The sequence below is a fragment of the Ochotona princeps genome, chromosome 23 (genome assembly GCF_030435755.1).
Source record: "Ochotona princeps isolate mOchPri1 chromosome 23, mOchPri1.hap1, whole genome shotgun sequence".
Lineage (NCBI taxonomy): Eukaryota > Metazoa > Chordata > Mammalia > Lagomorpha > Ochotonidae > Ochotona > Ochotona princeps.
The window spans coordinates 38,382,524-38,399,317 of record NC_080854.1 but is presented as its reverse complement, the minus strand read 5'-3'; positions in this window follow the sequence as shown (position 1 = coordinate 38,399,317).

The following is a 16,794-nucleotide window of genomic DNA, read 5'->3' as shown; positions in this document are numbered from 1 at the left end:
TGTCGTGACATTGAAGCTGTCATTGTGTGCTGGTGGCCGTGGCTTTGGTAGCCATGGCTTTGGCAGCTGTGGTTCTGGTGGCCGTGGCTCTGGTGGTCATTTTTCTGGTGGCTGTGGCTCTGGTGGCAGTGACTCTGGCAACTGTGGCTCTGGCGGCTGTGGCTCTGGCAACTGTGGCTCTGGCAGCTGTGGCTCTGGCGGCTGTGGCTCTGGCAGCTGTGGCTCTGGTGGCTGTAGCTCTGCTGGTGCCCGTGGAGGCCAGTGGGTCTCAGAACCACACACTGTGCATGGCTGCTCACCCTGCGACCAGGCATGATGCAGGTGGGTCTGCACTGTGGGAAAAGGGACCAAGCAGAGTAGGCAGGCTGTAAGTGCAGGTTCGGTGCTGCTTGCCTGTCAGCATGGGTTCCAGCCGAGGGTCCCACCATGAGTTCCAGCCGAGGGCCCAGCAGCTCTGGGGAGGGGCAGGCTCTCCTGAGAGGACCAGTCTTGCAAACTCTCCAGCTGTCAAGGAAAATGGGTGCATTTTGTCATGTCTGAATTGCATTCAAGTGAACTTTCAAAAGCTCTGTGCTGGAGGCCAGTGCTGTGGTGTAGCAGATCAAACATCACTGTGTGTGCTCCACTCCCCACCCAGATTCTTGTAGAAGACGGAACCGTGCTTGGGCCCCTGCATCCATGTCAGACACGCGGGTGGAGCTGCTGGCTCCTGGCTCAGGTGGTTTCAACTCTGATCCAGCAGATAAAAGATCTCTCTCCCTCTCTTTCTCTTTGTAGCTCTAATCTTCCAACAAATTGCTAAGAGAATAGTTTCAATGACTGTCTCATTGAGCTTGACATTTACCTAAAGTAACCTAAGCAAAAACTTCCCAAAGGTCTTTTTTTTTTTTTAAAGACTTTATTATTATTGGAAAGCCAGATATACAGAGAGGAGAGACAGAGAGGAAGATCCTCCATCTGATGCTTCACTCCCCAAGTGAGCCGCAACGGGCCGGTGCGCGCCGATCCGAAGCCGGGAACCTGGAACCTCCTCCAGGTCTCCCACGCGGGTGCAGGGTCCCAAAGCCTTGGGCCGTCCTCGACTGCTTTCCCAGGCCACAAGCAGGGAGCTGGATGGGAAGGGGAGCTGCCGGGATTAGAACCAGCGCCCATATGGGATCCCCGGGGCATTCAAGGCGAGGACTTTAGCCGCTAGGCCACGCCGCCGGGCCCCCCAAAGGTCTTAAACATTTAGCCAAATACAAATTCAAGTCATAGAAGGCTTTCTCCGAGGCCTGGATAGCTGGGGGTTAGATCCTGGCGCTGGGTGGGCAGTGGGCAGTGGGAGCCTTCTCTGAGCTCCTTCCACAAGGCAACCTTGTACCCAGCTGTGAGAGAACTGCAGGAGGCCAAGGCCAATGGTAGCATCTCCCGCATGCCTTGGGGAGACCCTGTGAGGCCAGAGGCCCCTCTGTGTGCCAGGAGCCAGCACCCCCAGGACAAGGTCCTGGGGGCTAGGGAGTATGGGAGGCCTCCGCTGGCCTTCAGGAGCTCCACCAGGTGCTGAGCTCAGCCCCCTTGCTGCCCCTTGCCTGTGAGGTCCCAGAAAACCACCTCTTTTCATCCCTCTGGGTCTCTACTGCTCCTGTGCTGTCATGAGGCCACGTGGCATCCCTCCCACTGAACCTCGGCCAGTCCCTAGCTTGCCCCTAGTTAATGCCTCATGGAACTGTCCTCGCCAATGTCCACTGAAGGCCCCAAAAGGGTTTTCAATGTTTGAATTTTTTCCGAATTGTCATCAACTTGAAAGGCAGAGTAAAGGAGAATGGAAGAGAAGGGGGGCGGGGGGAGAGATCTTCCATTCTACAGATTCGTTCTCCAAATGCCCGAGGTAGCCCAGATCGGGCCAGGCAGCACCAAGATAGCCCAGATCGGGCCAGGCAGCACCGAGGTAGCCCAGGTCGGGCCAGGCAGCACCAAGGTAGCCCAGGTCGGGCCAGGCTACAGGTCAGGAGGCAGGAGCTTCCCTGGGTCTCCCTCGTGGCTGGCAGAGGCAGGGGACTGGAACCACTGCCTGCTGCAGTCCGGATGCATCAATGGAAAGCTGGATGGGGAGCGGGGCAGTTGAGACTGACGCCTTAGCTAGGATCTGGAATGCAGGCGTGGCAAGTGGTGGCCTCCTCGGCTGCATCCCGGACTCAGCCTGGAAGGGCCTGCAGGGTGGTGTCCACTCCACCAGCTGGGATGACTAGTCCTGGCAGGCCGTGGAGCAGTGTGAGGCCTTGTCACCCTCTCCTGCACACCCGTGCTCCTGCGGAACAACACCCTCGCAGCACATCGCCTTCTTGTCAGCTTACGCCTGGCATCTCCATCCTCACCGCCTGCCCGGATCTGCCTTCCATGGCTTTGCTGCGAGCGTTCCCAGGGCGGGTGAGCCTTTGTGCTGGATGCCGGGTGGAAAGTTGGAGTGTGAAAGCTGATCACCTCTGTCCAGAGGGGTGGTTCCCGGCCCTTGGCCCCTGCGGCTTTCCCACATACCCACGGGTCACTTGCGTGTGGACCACGAGCCACCAACGGCTCCTTCTTGCCAGGCCGGGGCTGTTTGAGAGGAAGGTGTCCGGGGGGAGACACTTCCCAATAACAGAGGGAGGCCCTGGTAGGCTGTCAGGGCGGCTGACGGATGCTGGCCCCGGTGGCCCCGCTGTTTGTTCAGTGCTGTCGCCGGGCGAGGACTGTGCACAAAGCCGGCATTGAGGGGCCGGCCGGAAAGCATAACATCCCCGCAGTGGCCAGCCCACAGGGCATTGCGCAGAGAAGGCCGCATTGTTAGGCCGTCCGGCCGCGGCCCTGGCGGTGAAGCAGAGCGCGGCGTGCGGAAGACTTTCCAGTACATTAGACAGGGGCCTGGCCGCCTCCCAGCCAGCAGCACCATGGAAGGTTACCGTGCCGGCTGCCCCCTGCCCCTCATCCTGGCACACGGAGAAGCCGGCTCGGCTTCGGGGGCAGACACAAGCGGGCACGTGGGTTTCCATCCATGGGGAGCCCCAGAAGACTCCCCCGCCAGCAGAGGGCAGGAAGCACCCCAGGTGGGCCCAGGTCAGGGAGCCCATGCAGGAACTGCTAATGGGTCTCCAGTGCCCTTCCCTACCTGGGGCTGGGAATCCCACAGTGACACAGCTGCTCGCTTTCTCCATACCTGTGGTGCTTTTGGCAGAGGCAGACCAGAAGATTCCTGGAGGAGACCGCAGCAAACACCGAGAGCAGTGAGGGTGGGAAGATTTGCCACCTAGAGGAAGAGCCCAGTGGGGCCACGTGGTGAGACTTGCAGGAGCACAGGTGCTGTCTATTTGGCTCCGAGCAGAGAGGTGGGACGAAGGCAGCAGAGGAAGGCCAGAAACGGTGCCTTTGGGAGCCTTCCACTGCTAAAGACGGTGCCTCCAGGCTGCTGGGCGTGAGCCAGTGGTGAGAACAGCCTAGCAGTGGTTGTGCCACCTCCGCCGCGGCCCATCGCTGGTGGACACACAGTGAGGGCCCTTTGCTTTGCTCGGCTGGGAATCTCTTGAACGACTCCACGTAAGTCATGGGGTCCTTATTTGTGAGACTAAATATAACTAGAGTCACGGGTGCATGTTTGATCATTGGGATCATGTGTGTGGGGTGGACAAGCGAGGACGGCGCCAGGTGTGCAAATTGAGTTGATGTGAGCAAAAGCAACAGCTCCCAGCTGGGCCCAGCACCCATAGGCAGCTCTCCACAACTGGCATGCAACAGGCATTAGCCCTGTCTGCTGGCGAGCAGACGCCTTGCTGAAAAGCCACCTGAAGCCACACACACCCCGAGGCTGAAACATGTGCGGAGAGAAGTGATGGACAGTGGTTAATGTTTCCCCATGAAATCTGCAACAGGTGTGTTGAAAAGTGGCCACCTGTTCAGGGGAGGCTGTGTGGCACCTTCCATTGCTTCGAGAAGGGTGACAGGTGTTCCAAAAAGCACGCAAGTGCTCAGGCAGCCTCCACTCCCCTCTTCCCATAATGCTGCCCGCTTGGACCCTGGAGATCCTGTGTAAGGACGAGCGTTTGAACACACCTCCCAGGGCAAGCAGGCCAGAGCCCGTGGCCATGTCTGCCCACACGGCCACGTGCAGGTAGGCAGGAGATACGGAGCGTGTACAGCGTCCTTGTGTGACCAGGTAGCATTCGTCAGGACCCTGCCTGTGTATTTGCTGCTGGGCTTGTGTCTGCTGTTGGAGATCCCCCGCCAGAAATGGGCAGAGGGGTTCCATCAGCGACCGATCCCCAGTGCTGGATGGGTTTCCCCAGAAGGCCTTTGCCTTCAGCGGGCTGCCATGGTGGCCTCTCCGTGAAGCCTGCATTTCTGCCCTTGTTTGCACGTTTCCAAACCCGCAAAGTGTGGGCGGCCCTCAGAGTGAGCTTGGAAATCAGGCGCTGTAAAACTGCAAATCTGAGATGATTGAGAAAATCGGAATAGCAGGTGTGGAAGCAGGCTGCCATGCCAACTCCTTGTCTGTCTCGGAGCGTGTTCAGCCCACACACATGCACACGCGTGCACTCAGCATCATTTTCCCTAAGTGCTCAGCTGATCTGCGACGATTTAATGGGGCGGCTTTGATTCAGGTGGCACCTCAGAAATCACTTTGATCTCCTCAAAAATAAAGCAAGTTAATTCTTGTGCGTCCCTCTGGTCCTTGGCTCTTTACAAAGACGGCACATGCAGGCTACTCAGCTATCGCATGCTAAAAAGCAAGAAAGTAGCCATCTCATTTTTGTTTGAATTGAGCTCCCAAAGCTTATCTAGCTTTCGTGAGCAGTATTTATCTTCCTCGGACAACGTGGTAGCTCCAATTTAGCGTCTGTGGCAAGTTGAACTGAAATTGAATATAGATCAGATCTGGAGTTGTCGGTGGAACAAATCGGTGTGATTATATGGGATTACATGGTGCATGAATTGTTAAATGAAATAGTTTCTTGCCCTATTAAGTAGTGTCAGCAGTACTGTGTGGCGAGTTATTTTCATTTCTTGTGTATTTTCATATGCACTTTATTTTTGCTCTTTTTAATCAACACACCATTATCTGGACGTGACAACAGCCCTAGGCTGTGTCTCTCTGTCTGAAGACTCCACTCCCATGGTCTGGGATCTGTAGCTCTCTCAGGCTTTGCCCCTGTATGTACCCTGTTGTTCATGCCTGAACTGTGCTCTGATTTCTTCCAAGCATCAACTGGTGTCTTTCTGCTGGGTGCAAATCAACGTGACTGCCCCGTCCAAGTGGGCCATTTCCCTTCTCCTCTGGGATCCAGTGCCCAGGAGTCTCCTGCTGGCCGCAGGGTGCGTGTCTGCACTCAGGAGCTGGAGCTGCGAAGCTCAAGGGGCTCCTGGGCCGTCGGGGCTGTGGTCAGTGCTGGGGGACAGCTCTTTCAGCCCGCCCCAGTGTTTTGCCCTCATGGTCAGTGTCGGCGAAGTGCCCAAGGCAGCGGCTGCTTTCCAGGGCGTGGATGGGAGAGCCCGTCTGTCTCCTGTTGGCACACCACAGGGTCTGGGATGTTGGTCCAGAATCAGGAGCCATGTGGCTTCTGTTCCAGAGGCGGGCACCTGCTTGGCTCCAGCTCACAGCTGGAAGCAGGTGGCAGAGGTTTTTCCAGACTAGCTGCTGACAGAGCCATGCCAGGGCCCTATATTGGAGATAAATCATCACTTTCTTTTCTCTTTTGGGGGAAAAAAAAGAGAGAGTTAGTAATTGTTATTTGACAGGCAGAATTAGTGAGAGAGCGCCGTCTCCCATCTGCTGGTTCACTCTCCAATGGTCGCAGTGACTGGGACCAAAGTCGGCAGCCAGGACCTTCACATGGCTGTGCCACGTGGGTGCAGGGACCGCGGCCGCTGGGCTGCTGCTGCTGCTTTCCCAGGCCCCACGAGGGAGCACCCACACAGCATGTCAGTGGTGCAGAGGCGGATTATCCTGCTACACACTGGCCCCAAGCATTATCTATTTTGTTCAATATTGTCATTAATTCTGCCGAATGCTTACAGAAGGTTGTAACACTACCCCCTAGACCCCAAAGGTGTAAGGTATTTGACATTTGTCATTTTTATATACATTTTGCAAGACTACATGACTGGGTGATCCATTTTGAGAAGATGGGTTATAGCACATTTCTTCAGCTGGGATAGTACAGAGTCAAGGAAACACTGGCATTTCTGAGATTTATTTATTTTTTTAATATTTTTATTTTGAATTTTGAATTATGTGGCACATTTTTGTATAGGCTGGGATTTCCCCCCAAATTCCCACCCCTGTCAGAGTTTCCCCATTTTACTACAATAGTGTAGTCCTTCATGAGGAGTCATAATTCAATGAGTCTCTTATTCAAGTGTACCCCGACACTGTTGGTACAGACAATGTCAGACAGTCCAGCATCCCATTGTCCACACATGTCCAACAGTTTTATTGGGAATCCATCTTTCATCTGGATGCAGGGATGCATGTTCCATTGTACCCCCACGTCTGTATATGATAGACCCCAAGTACTCCATCAGTATACATTACCATAAGTGAGAAGCCATGAAACCAGATCAACAGCTGGTATGAGTTAAAACAGCCACATCAACAACAACAACATCAACAACGAATTATAGCACCTTGAAAAAATAACATGCCACTGAGTAACCAACACATGAGTGACAAAAAGGAAACACAGAAGTCTCTTGGGAAAAATGATGCCATTGTATAATTCATGAGCACGTGATGAATTAGACTAGTGAAAAGAGATTATTTGGAAGGAACCAAACTGAAATAAAAACATCAAAACACATGGAACACAACCAAAAAAGCAAACAGACAATCAAAAAACAGTATGGATTGAACTATTGGAGTTACACTTTCCATGTTGGTTTCCTTATATAATAGAGAATATATGGTATTTGTTCTTTTGTGATTGATTCATTTTGCTGAGCATAATGGTCTCTAGTTGGGACCACCTGATTGTAAATAGAATAATTTCATTCTTCTTAATAATATTCCATGGAGTAGCAGACATACCACAGTTTCTTTAACCACTCTTCCTTAGACGCACATCTGGATTGTTTCCATGTCTTTGCTATTGTAGATTGTGCTGCTGCAAATACGGGGTTACAGATCCCCTTCTCATATGCAGATTTCACTTCTTTTGGGTATATTCCTGGGAGTGGGATAACTGGGTCGTATGGCAGATTTATTTGCAATTTTCCAAGCACTCTTCATACTGGTTTCCACAGTGGTTGTACCAGCTTGCACTCTCACCAGCAGGAAAGGAGGGTGCCTTTCTCCCCACATCCCACCAGCAGGTGTTGTTAGTTGAGTTCTGAATGTAGGCCAGTCTCACTGGAGTTAGTGGTACCTCAATGTGGTTTTCATTTGTAGCTCTCTTATGGCTAGGGAGCCTGAGCATCTTTTCATATGTCTGTTAGCCATTTGAATCTGTTCCTTTGAAAAATGTCTGTTCATTTCTTTTGCCCATTTTGTTACAGGATTTTTTTTTCTTTCTGTCTCTGGGTTTCTGAAGCTCTTTGTAGATCCTGGATATTAGTCCTCTATCACTTGTGTAGTATGCAAAAATTTTCTCCCATTCTGTTGGTTGCTTCCTCACTTTGTTAATTGTTTCCTTTGCATTTCTGAGATTTAGAGTGTTCATGCAATCTATGCCTGGTGGCTGGCATTCTATGAGGTTTTCAGTGTTTTAAAAGATAAGTCTAACAGATTTTTCAAATGAGTATTTATACAACAGGAATGAGTTATTTATAATTGTGCAATTTATATTTGTGTAACACTATAATTATATAATATGGTTCTACAAACTTTTTTCTAAAGCTTTATTATTATTTTTATCTTTATTGGAAAGGCAAATTTAAATAGAGGAAAGACAGAGAGAAAGATCTTCTGTTCACTGGTTCGCTCCCCAAGTGGACACAACAGCCAGAGCTGAGCCAGTCTGAAGCCAGGAGCTTTTTCAGGTCTCCCATGTGGGTACAGGGCCCCAAGGCTTTGGGCCATCCTCAACTGCTTTCCCAGGGCACAGGCAGAGAGTTGAATGGGAAGCGGGGTTGCCAGGACACAAACTGGCACCCCATGGGATCCAGGCACCTGCAAGGACTTTAGCTGCTAGGCTGCTGTGCCAGGCCCTTGTTGTACCGTGCTAGACCCCTGCTGCATTCTGCCAGGCCCTTGTCAGGCTTTTAATGTTTTACAGATACACATCTCCCTTTTTGACCAAAACACACATTTTCTCATTGTGCTGCTTGCATTTTAATTTTAATTGCGTTATTTTTATGTAATATAAATGTTACAAATAACGACACAATCACATTTGTCAAATAGTGGTTTTAAATCCATTACTTCCTATCTATTTAGTATACGCACACGTGGTATACATTATATATTATCTGATTGAATAGATTCATTTCTATCCCAAGACTACCATTCTTCCTGTTCGTTTTTGTTTGTGTGCATTTTATTTAGAATCACACATACATTTGGCAGATTCTATATGTTATATGTATGTAAATGCTGATGAATTGTTCTAACAGTTGAGCAATAGGTAATCAAGCTCAAATAAGTGAAAAACTGATGAATTCTGCAAATCCTCCACGTTTGGATTTTTTGATGAAATGGAGACCAAAGCAGCTTTGTCCCTCTGTGTTGTGAGGTCGAATCAGCTGACAAGGTGTGAGCTGTCGGGTGTTGGGACCCATGTCTCTGTTTTGCTGTTTGTTCTCTGGCTTTTGCATCAGGCTGTTATACCACACAGCGCCAGGAGACCCACCTGGTGTGACTTCAGCACAGCTCCAGCTGCGACCATAGCCTACCGTACAGCCAGATACAACAGGGACATACATTCTGTCTTCTTCTGTCACTTACATAGCTGCGTATCTTTATTAGTCTTTTAAAGCTTCCTCCTGGCTCTTGCTTCCTGTTTTAAACTTATTTAATTTCTATTTTTAATTTGCAAGTTGTCGTTTTTGAACGTCAGTTATGCCTTGCTCTTTCAAAGAGCTGTCTTCCCTAGTTGACTGAAGTTTGCTCGGAGTGTCTTTGCACTCTGACTGCGGCACAATAGCCTTTCTTCTAGTGTTGTGGTGTATGTCCACTGCGTTTTCACTGTCAGATACAAGTGAATTCCTGTTTCTTCCGTGAGTTTTAATTTGCTGGGGCTTGAGTTTTAAACTCCTAAACACTTTGGGACAGGCTGCCATGCTTTTTAGTTTGTAGTGGTGTTTTGTCGTTGGCAACATTTTGAAACGCACTGCTTATGCGTGCAGCTGACCGTCTTCCCGTCCCGTGGCGTGTGTGGCCCTTGCGTGCTTTTCTGCTGACTAGGGATTTTTGTGACTCTTTATTTGTTGAATGCTTTATGTATTGAAGCCATTAAGACTTGAACTACAATGTGAATTAAAACAATTTTACCTTAAAATTAATAAATGAAATAAATATTAAGTTGAAACATCAAAGAAGAGGATGAAGAAATAAAGAAAGCCAACTGCTGTTTTAAGAGTTTCGCTTGGTGAAGCCTTTCTGATCCTGGTGTGCAGCAATGTTTCATGGGCAGATTTATAGAGAGGAATGAAGAGGAGCTTGGCAGGGGACACTAGTTTTTTTAAAGATTTATTTGTTTTTGGACTCCCAATGAAGCTATTAAGACAGACTTGACGATAGGATGCTGGAGCCGACAGTCTCCATGCCTACCACATCAGGATACACTTCAATAGCAGGAAGACAAACTTAGGACTGTTTTCTGAAAACTACACTATCGTAGTAATAAACGGGCAATCAGTGGGGGGAGGATGGAAAGTCCCAGAGCTTTTGGAACTGTATCATAAATAAGTTAGAAAAAATTAAAGCTATTGTGAAATGAAGTGTTAAAGATACAAAGAAAAAGTAAATGCAATTTGAAAATAAACCAGTGCATGGAAGGTCTGAGACTATGTCAATCACTCTTTCAAATGTAAGTAAAGATATTTATTAGCAATTGAAAAAAGACCTACTTGTTTTTATTGGAAAAACAGATCAGATTTATGGAGAGCAGAGACAAAGATCTACCATCCACTAGTTCACACCCTCAGCGACCACAACGGCCACATCTGAGCCGATCCAAAGTCAGGAGCCAGGAGCCTCTTCCGGGTCTCCCATGCGGGTGCAGGATCTCAAGGCTTTGGTGTGGGGGGTGCATGCAGCCAGATGTGCTACTGGCAGATGACCGCATCGCCCACGTCTGCCCTCATTCTGTGTCTTTGTTATTGATGTTGTTCTGTCGCATTCTTTTGCTGGCTGGTATTTTTGTACACCTTTTTCTTTTTCCTTTCCTGCATTGTTATACATTTTTTCATGTTTCTAATAGTACATATATTTGAATAAGTCAATTTTAATTGCTTATGTTCTTAGGATTATTTTTGTCATCTGAAAATTTCACTTTAGTGTGCTTCTTGTTTTCTTCCTTTTCGGTGAACTTTAGTTCCATTGCATTAAATCACATGTGTTTCCCCTTTTTTTCCTTATTATCAATTTGGAAGCTTTTGTGCCATCAGTGTAAAAAGAATCAAACATTTTGATTACCACATAAAACCAATCAATTTTCTGTGCGAAGGTTATTGTTAACTTCATCATCTCTAAGATTTTTGCTCTTTTATTTTCATGTTATTTGAATGAGGAGAGAGAGGGTGGCGGGAGTTTGTTGTCTTGCATCCTCTGCCTCAGTCCCTCAGTGGTGCACCAGTGCCAGGCACAGAGAGGAGCTAGGCAGGCAGGCTGCACCAGGGAGCTACAGCACCATCTGGGCCTTTTGGACGGGTGGCAGGCAACCAAGCACTTGAACCACCATCTGGTGAAACTTGGTTAGAAGTGGAAGTCCAACTCAATGCCAGGCACCCTGATTTGGAAAGTGGGCAGCTGCTGTGCCAGGAGCCAGCCCCCATGCCATCCCCACCAACAAAATGCCAGCGCTGAACTCCACGTATTTCCTCATCTCGCTGGCATCTCGCTCATCACAGTACTTGCATATTACTTCTCAACACAGAGACATGTTTTACAGTAAACCTGCTGTGTTGGATTTATTCCTGACACAATCATGTTTATTTATTTCTGACACATTAATATGTATTTATTTCTAATCTTGCTTAATATTTCCCCATCACATTCTTTGCTTTTGTGTGCCAGTTTTTGGAACCAAAGAGTAGACTTCATTCTTTACCTAGTCATGGTGAGAGAATTCAGATATTTTCGTCTTATTTTTCTGGAAAACTCTTTCTTGTGACATGTGTTGGAATGCTGGTGCAGGCCAAGCAAGAAGATAGAGTGTCAGTAATTTTATGTATGATAAAAGTGTGGACTTCAGTCTGCCTGGCCTGCAATTGTTTGCTGATGACGTCTGTCGACAATGTAACGCTTCATGTAGGCACCAGTGCTAGGAGTCGCATGAGCTGCGTGGTGTGCCTACCATAGATCCTAAAGTTACAGGGACTGCTCAAGAAGTTGGTCATTCTGATTTTGAAGGGCTGTTGTTGTTGTTTTGTTTATACTAAAGCTCGTGTCTTTGCTCTGTTACAAAGTCACTCATTTGTCGAGAAGTTCTGAAAATTGTGTTTCAGGGATAGATGATTTTGAAATTGTGAATTCTGGTGAACTGTGAGAGCAGCTCATTTTAAACAGTTACCACTTCTGCTGGGTTTCTCAGCCTGTCCTTCAGCCTCTTGTTCCCTAATTCAAACACTCAACACGTTTGTTGTTTCTGCATCCCCTTCTGCTCCATTTCTTCCATCTTCTAGTTAGGCAGTTCTCATTGGGCTGTGTCCACTTCATTTAAAGTTATACTTGAAAAAGTCAGCATCGACCACCGCACTCACAATGTGCTATAACCAGTCTCCGAGCTTATCCCACATGTAAGGCAAGCTTAGTTTGGAGTACATCTGGTTCTTAGGGTGTTCTTTATTCCTTCTTGCTGTTCTGTTCTGCACCTGGACCATGTTTCTTTCATTCAAAGAATTCTACCAAATTTTTTCACTGTCCATCCAATGTTAGTTTCTCTGTAAATAACTTTTTGCATTTTAAAAATTTTAGTTTTTTAAAAAATTATTTGCTTATTTAGAATGAGTTACAGAGAGGGAGAGAAAACCAGAGACGGAGAGAAATCCTGCATTCACTGGGCCCCGCTACAGATGGCCGCAAAGGGCAGGCTGGCTGGACCAGGCTACAGCCAGCAGCGTCGGCTGGATCTCCCACGTGGTACAGGGGCCCCAGCACCTGGAATGTCTGGCACTGCTTTCTCAGGCCATTGTCAGGGAGCTGATGGGGAGTGCAGCAGCTGACACTAAACGATGAGGGATTTGGTCTTACAGGCAGTGGTTTAACCTGCCAGTCCCGAAAGGCCGTTTTGGTTGGGTATAGAATTGCAACTCCACATACGTTTCTTTTCCACACATTTAAACGCCTCGTCCCAAGGGCTGTGACCTCCTGGACTTTCTGCAGCACGACCGGCTGTCACGTGCTTCTGGGTCTGTAGTGTTCAGCGATGTTATGAGAGGTGGTTTTCTCTTTGTTCCCTCTGCCTGTGGGTCTTGGACACCTTGAGTAAGTGGGTTTTCATCTTGCCTAAGCCATCATCTCTGAACATACACTCTCTGTTCTACTTGACCCCCTGGTTCACGGACTAAGAACTTGTCTCCTGGCTCTGGCCATTCAAGACACGGAGAGTGACGCAGCATGTAGGAGCTGTTTGAGACATGCATAGTACTCGATGGTCAGCAGGGTCCCCAGCCGCGGCAGTAGAACTGGGGCTCCGGCACCTGCGTCCTGGCTGGGCTCTGGAGCTGTGTCAGCAAGAATATGACTCTCAGCTGTCCTTCAAAGTCGCCTACAAGAGGGCAGGTTTCTGTGATGTTTGTGTGGGGCTGTCTCTGGGGGAACGGAGAGGAGCAGCATGGAGTCTGTCTTGCCCCCAGCCCTGGACTCTAGAGGTGTGGACACCTGCCCAACACTACCTGGGTCAGTGAAAGCAGGAGCCCTTCTGTGGTGATAGGGCATACACACGACCTTCCCCAGGGAAGGAGAGCACCTGTGGGACATGCCTGAGTGTGTCCAGCATGGTCCAGCCCCATGTGACCAGCACAGCTGCCTCCTTCCCCAGCGGGCCCCACCCTGCACACAGGCACCTTACTGCCGGCACAGACCTACAGTCCCTGCACTGAGAGAAGCCTCGTGCCGAAGGACTGTCTTCCAGGCATCTCTTCACTCTCCACGCCAAACCCTTCCTGCTTGTTCTTCCTGTGGATGATGAACTTGGAGAGGGTGAGACAAGCAGGTGTGAGGAGGGCCTGTGGGGGCATGGCAGCTGGAGGAGCCGCAGGGTCCGTGGAGACAGATGCTCTGTATTTCAGCCGGATGTGTCAGACTCTCTGGAGGATGGCCGTCTCAGGCGAGGTTTGCAGGGTCTTGGGGGGCCGGGAGGCTTCCTGTGGTGAGCACGGCATGTTGGACTTGACCTCCACATCCCTGCACCGCCCACGGATGCAGACACATCTCCCACGGGCAGCCCGCCCCTCCTCTTCTCCACCCAGTCTGTAGGGCTGTGGATATGACGGGCCCCAGGCCCTGGCACATGCAGGTGCACCCCTGGCAGCTGTGACCCTGGGGGCAGTGAAGTCACAGCCCCATTTGGTATTTGCATAACTATGTGGGGTGCGGGGCTGTCGCTGGAGCCCCACCCTGCGCCTGCCTCCGCCAGGCCATGTGGCTGCTGGCTCCCGGGAGTGCTGGCAGGCCGCTGTGGCCGGCACGTTGGGGGGTGTCAGCTTTTAATTGTAACTGTCTTGCAGAGCAGTGTTGTTTTAATATCCTGTATAGATTTTTATGTAATACACTTACTTGCAGGCAGCCTGAAGCAAGAATCAATTCTGTGAAGGGCTCTTCTTTTGTTAAAAGCCAATCTTGTTTTAATGATGCATGAAGAAATATTCGAGCATTGACATTTTTCTGTCAGGTTTCTTTTGAAAAATCAATTAAGATAATACTGCCTTGACCTAGTTATCTAGTTAATGCTTATTAGGAATGTAATATGATTTACTGTCAGCATAATAATTTTTGTATCTTATCCCATTAGCTTGTGCATATTTCAAAGTGTATTACACAATGGTCACTTCTTAAAATGTAATGTAGCTGAATGCATTAATTAGATCGAGAGGGGTCATTAGACACCAACTCTCTTACTGGTCCTTCCTCCGGAGTTTGTACACAGTTTCTGTCGGGGTCCAGCATCGTTATTTACTCGCCAGCCAGCAGATCAGGCGCTTGCTTAAACGGTAAGTAAGAGGCTCAAGTGGACCGGCTGGAACACAGCTGTTATGCACGGGATGTCCAACAGATCAAGGGTTGTGCTTGGTGACCGAGCCCTCCGGGGCCCTGGGTGCCGCGAGCCTCCCCGTGGATTCAGACATGCCAGAGATCATGGAAAGATGCAAAGCTGGCCATTGTCTCGCTCGCTCCTCGCTGCTTTGAGTGGACAGCCGTCAGGATGTTGGTGGAGTGGTGGGCTCACCCAGACCCCGCCACGGAAGTTATTGATTGCTGCCCATTCGGGATTCGGAGCTGACAAGAGGCAACGCTGACTTAACCTCGTTAAGTGGAACCCGGATTAAATCTCTCCCTGCCCTGAACATTCTTGCCCTCTGGGTTTGGGTTTCCCACCTTCCTGGAGGAAGCTGCCTGCAGCGTTAAGGTGGCCAAGCGTTCGCCGGGGAGCCTGTGCACTCCTCCAGCTAAGAAGCCCGATGCCTCAGCCTGCTGGAGCTCCGGGCAGCCCTGGGTGTGAGTGCGGCAGGTGCCCGCCTCCCCTGCCATGACGCAGCAAGCTCACCTCCCGGCTGGCTGTCTTTCTGCTGATTTCCCTAAGCTTTCCACTGATGTCCTGGGACCGGAAGGTGCCGGACAAGCCCAGCGTCTGTTGTGCGGCGCTTCCACTTTGCTGGTGAAATATTTGCCCACAGCCAAAGAGCCAGTATCACCAGCTGTAGCAGGGGTTTCCTTGGTTGGGGGAGGTCTCCGGGCGACTGCCCGTTCTCAGGCTGGTCAGTCACACCTTAATCCATCCAAAAAAAAAAAAAAAAAAAATCCATGACCACAGATACCGTTTCCTGCTCGCATTTCACTTTTTCTTTTTCCACTAAAACGGAAGATTTTTGTTTTCCCATATCAGTATTCTGCTGCCTCCCCTGGCTTCAGCCTCTCTGTTTCTCTCCCAGTCTCACTCTTGCCACCTTAAAACACGTTTCTCCGGATGGCGGTGGCGGGGGAGGGCGTTGCGCTCAGGGTACACAGGCCTGACATTGTCCTCATGGAGTGCCTGAATCCTGGAGAGTCCCTGATGTGGGGAGAGCCGATGGATGTGCTGGCATCTGGAAACACAGAGTGGGAGGGAAGCTGGCGCACCGGGTAGCAGTGCTAGGAGCAAGGGAATGCTTGAAGCCAGGCAGAAGACGGGAGGCCTCAGAATACACATTCCCAGGGATGCCTGTGGGAACACCAGCCAGCGGCCAGCAAGCGCCCTCAGTGCCACACCTGGCTGCGTAGGCTGTCTCTCTCCTCTTCTCTCTCTTTCTCTCTCTCTCAGTGGTGGCCATGTCACTTTTAAGCACCCAGTTAATTGATGTGCTGGGCAGCCAGCTTGCTCTCTTTCGGAGCTGCCACTGGGGGCTGGATGGCGGCTCTAACCGTGCAGCGTTCATCCTGGATGTGAAACGGGAGGCCTGAAATTACGGTTTAATGACTGCTGATCAAACGGTGTGGCCCAAATAAGGGAAATGAGCACTGGAGGCCCGAGTGTGTGGATTTGGCTTTGCAGTCTCATCCCCTGCCTAACTAGGCACTTTTCCTGCGTGTCTGAACTCTTTTGCCTTTCAACTGGGCCTGCAGTTGCTATAGTGATGGCATAATTTCATAATGGTCTAAAAATGACACTGGCATAGATACTGACAGATAGAATTAATTCACTAACAAGTAATTATGTAGCGAAATGCTGACTGCCACACAGAAGGTGCGTGGTGACACCTTCTCTGGTTTTCGGGGCTGGCAGCAACATTAGCGTTGGTCATTAGTGGGGGACATCTCAGAACAGCGTCGGATACAGACTCATATGCAGACCTATTTAGTTACCTGTGTGACAGCCTTGTTCAGGACACCAGAAACAGCTGTCCCAGCCTGTATGAGCCAAAATAATTAGGCCTGTCATCTTCCCACTCTGATTCCCCCTTCAACCTGCTCCACAAAATGCAAATATTTTGCTTTCATTGTCACATTCACCTTGACATGGATATTGCTTCTGCGCATAACTGGATGAGATGACTCAGAATTTGCATTGTTCATTCTAATAAATTTGCTTCCCCAGCACCGCGTGGCAGGACCCATCAGATAAAGTGTCCCGGGGTGTCATCAATCACCGATCGTGACAGACGGCTTTTGCCTTCATTTGTTACATACGAGAACATGCTTAATTATTTGTCCTGTAATTAGTTGGGAAAATGTCAGGAAATGTCAGGCCTCTGTTCGCCGTGGAAGAACCCTGCTTGAAAGCCGGGATGACTGAAGCATCGTTAACGCTGTCTAACTAGACGAGGAGCAGCTGGGGAGGAAGGGAGAGCTCCTAAAAAAGTAATCACGGTGCAACGCATGCGGGCACGGGACGGAGACCCATTAGCAGATGGCTGTGTGTTCATCCGCTTGCCTGGCTAACTGGGGGCCCAAGCCAGGGGTGTGTGTACGTCCTGGGCTCTAGGGAGCTG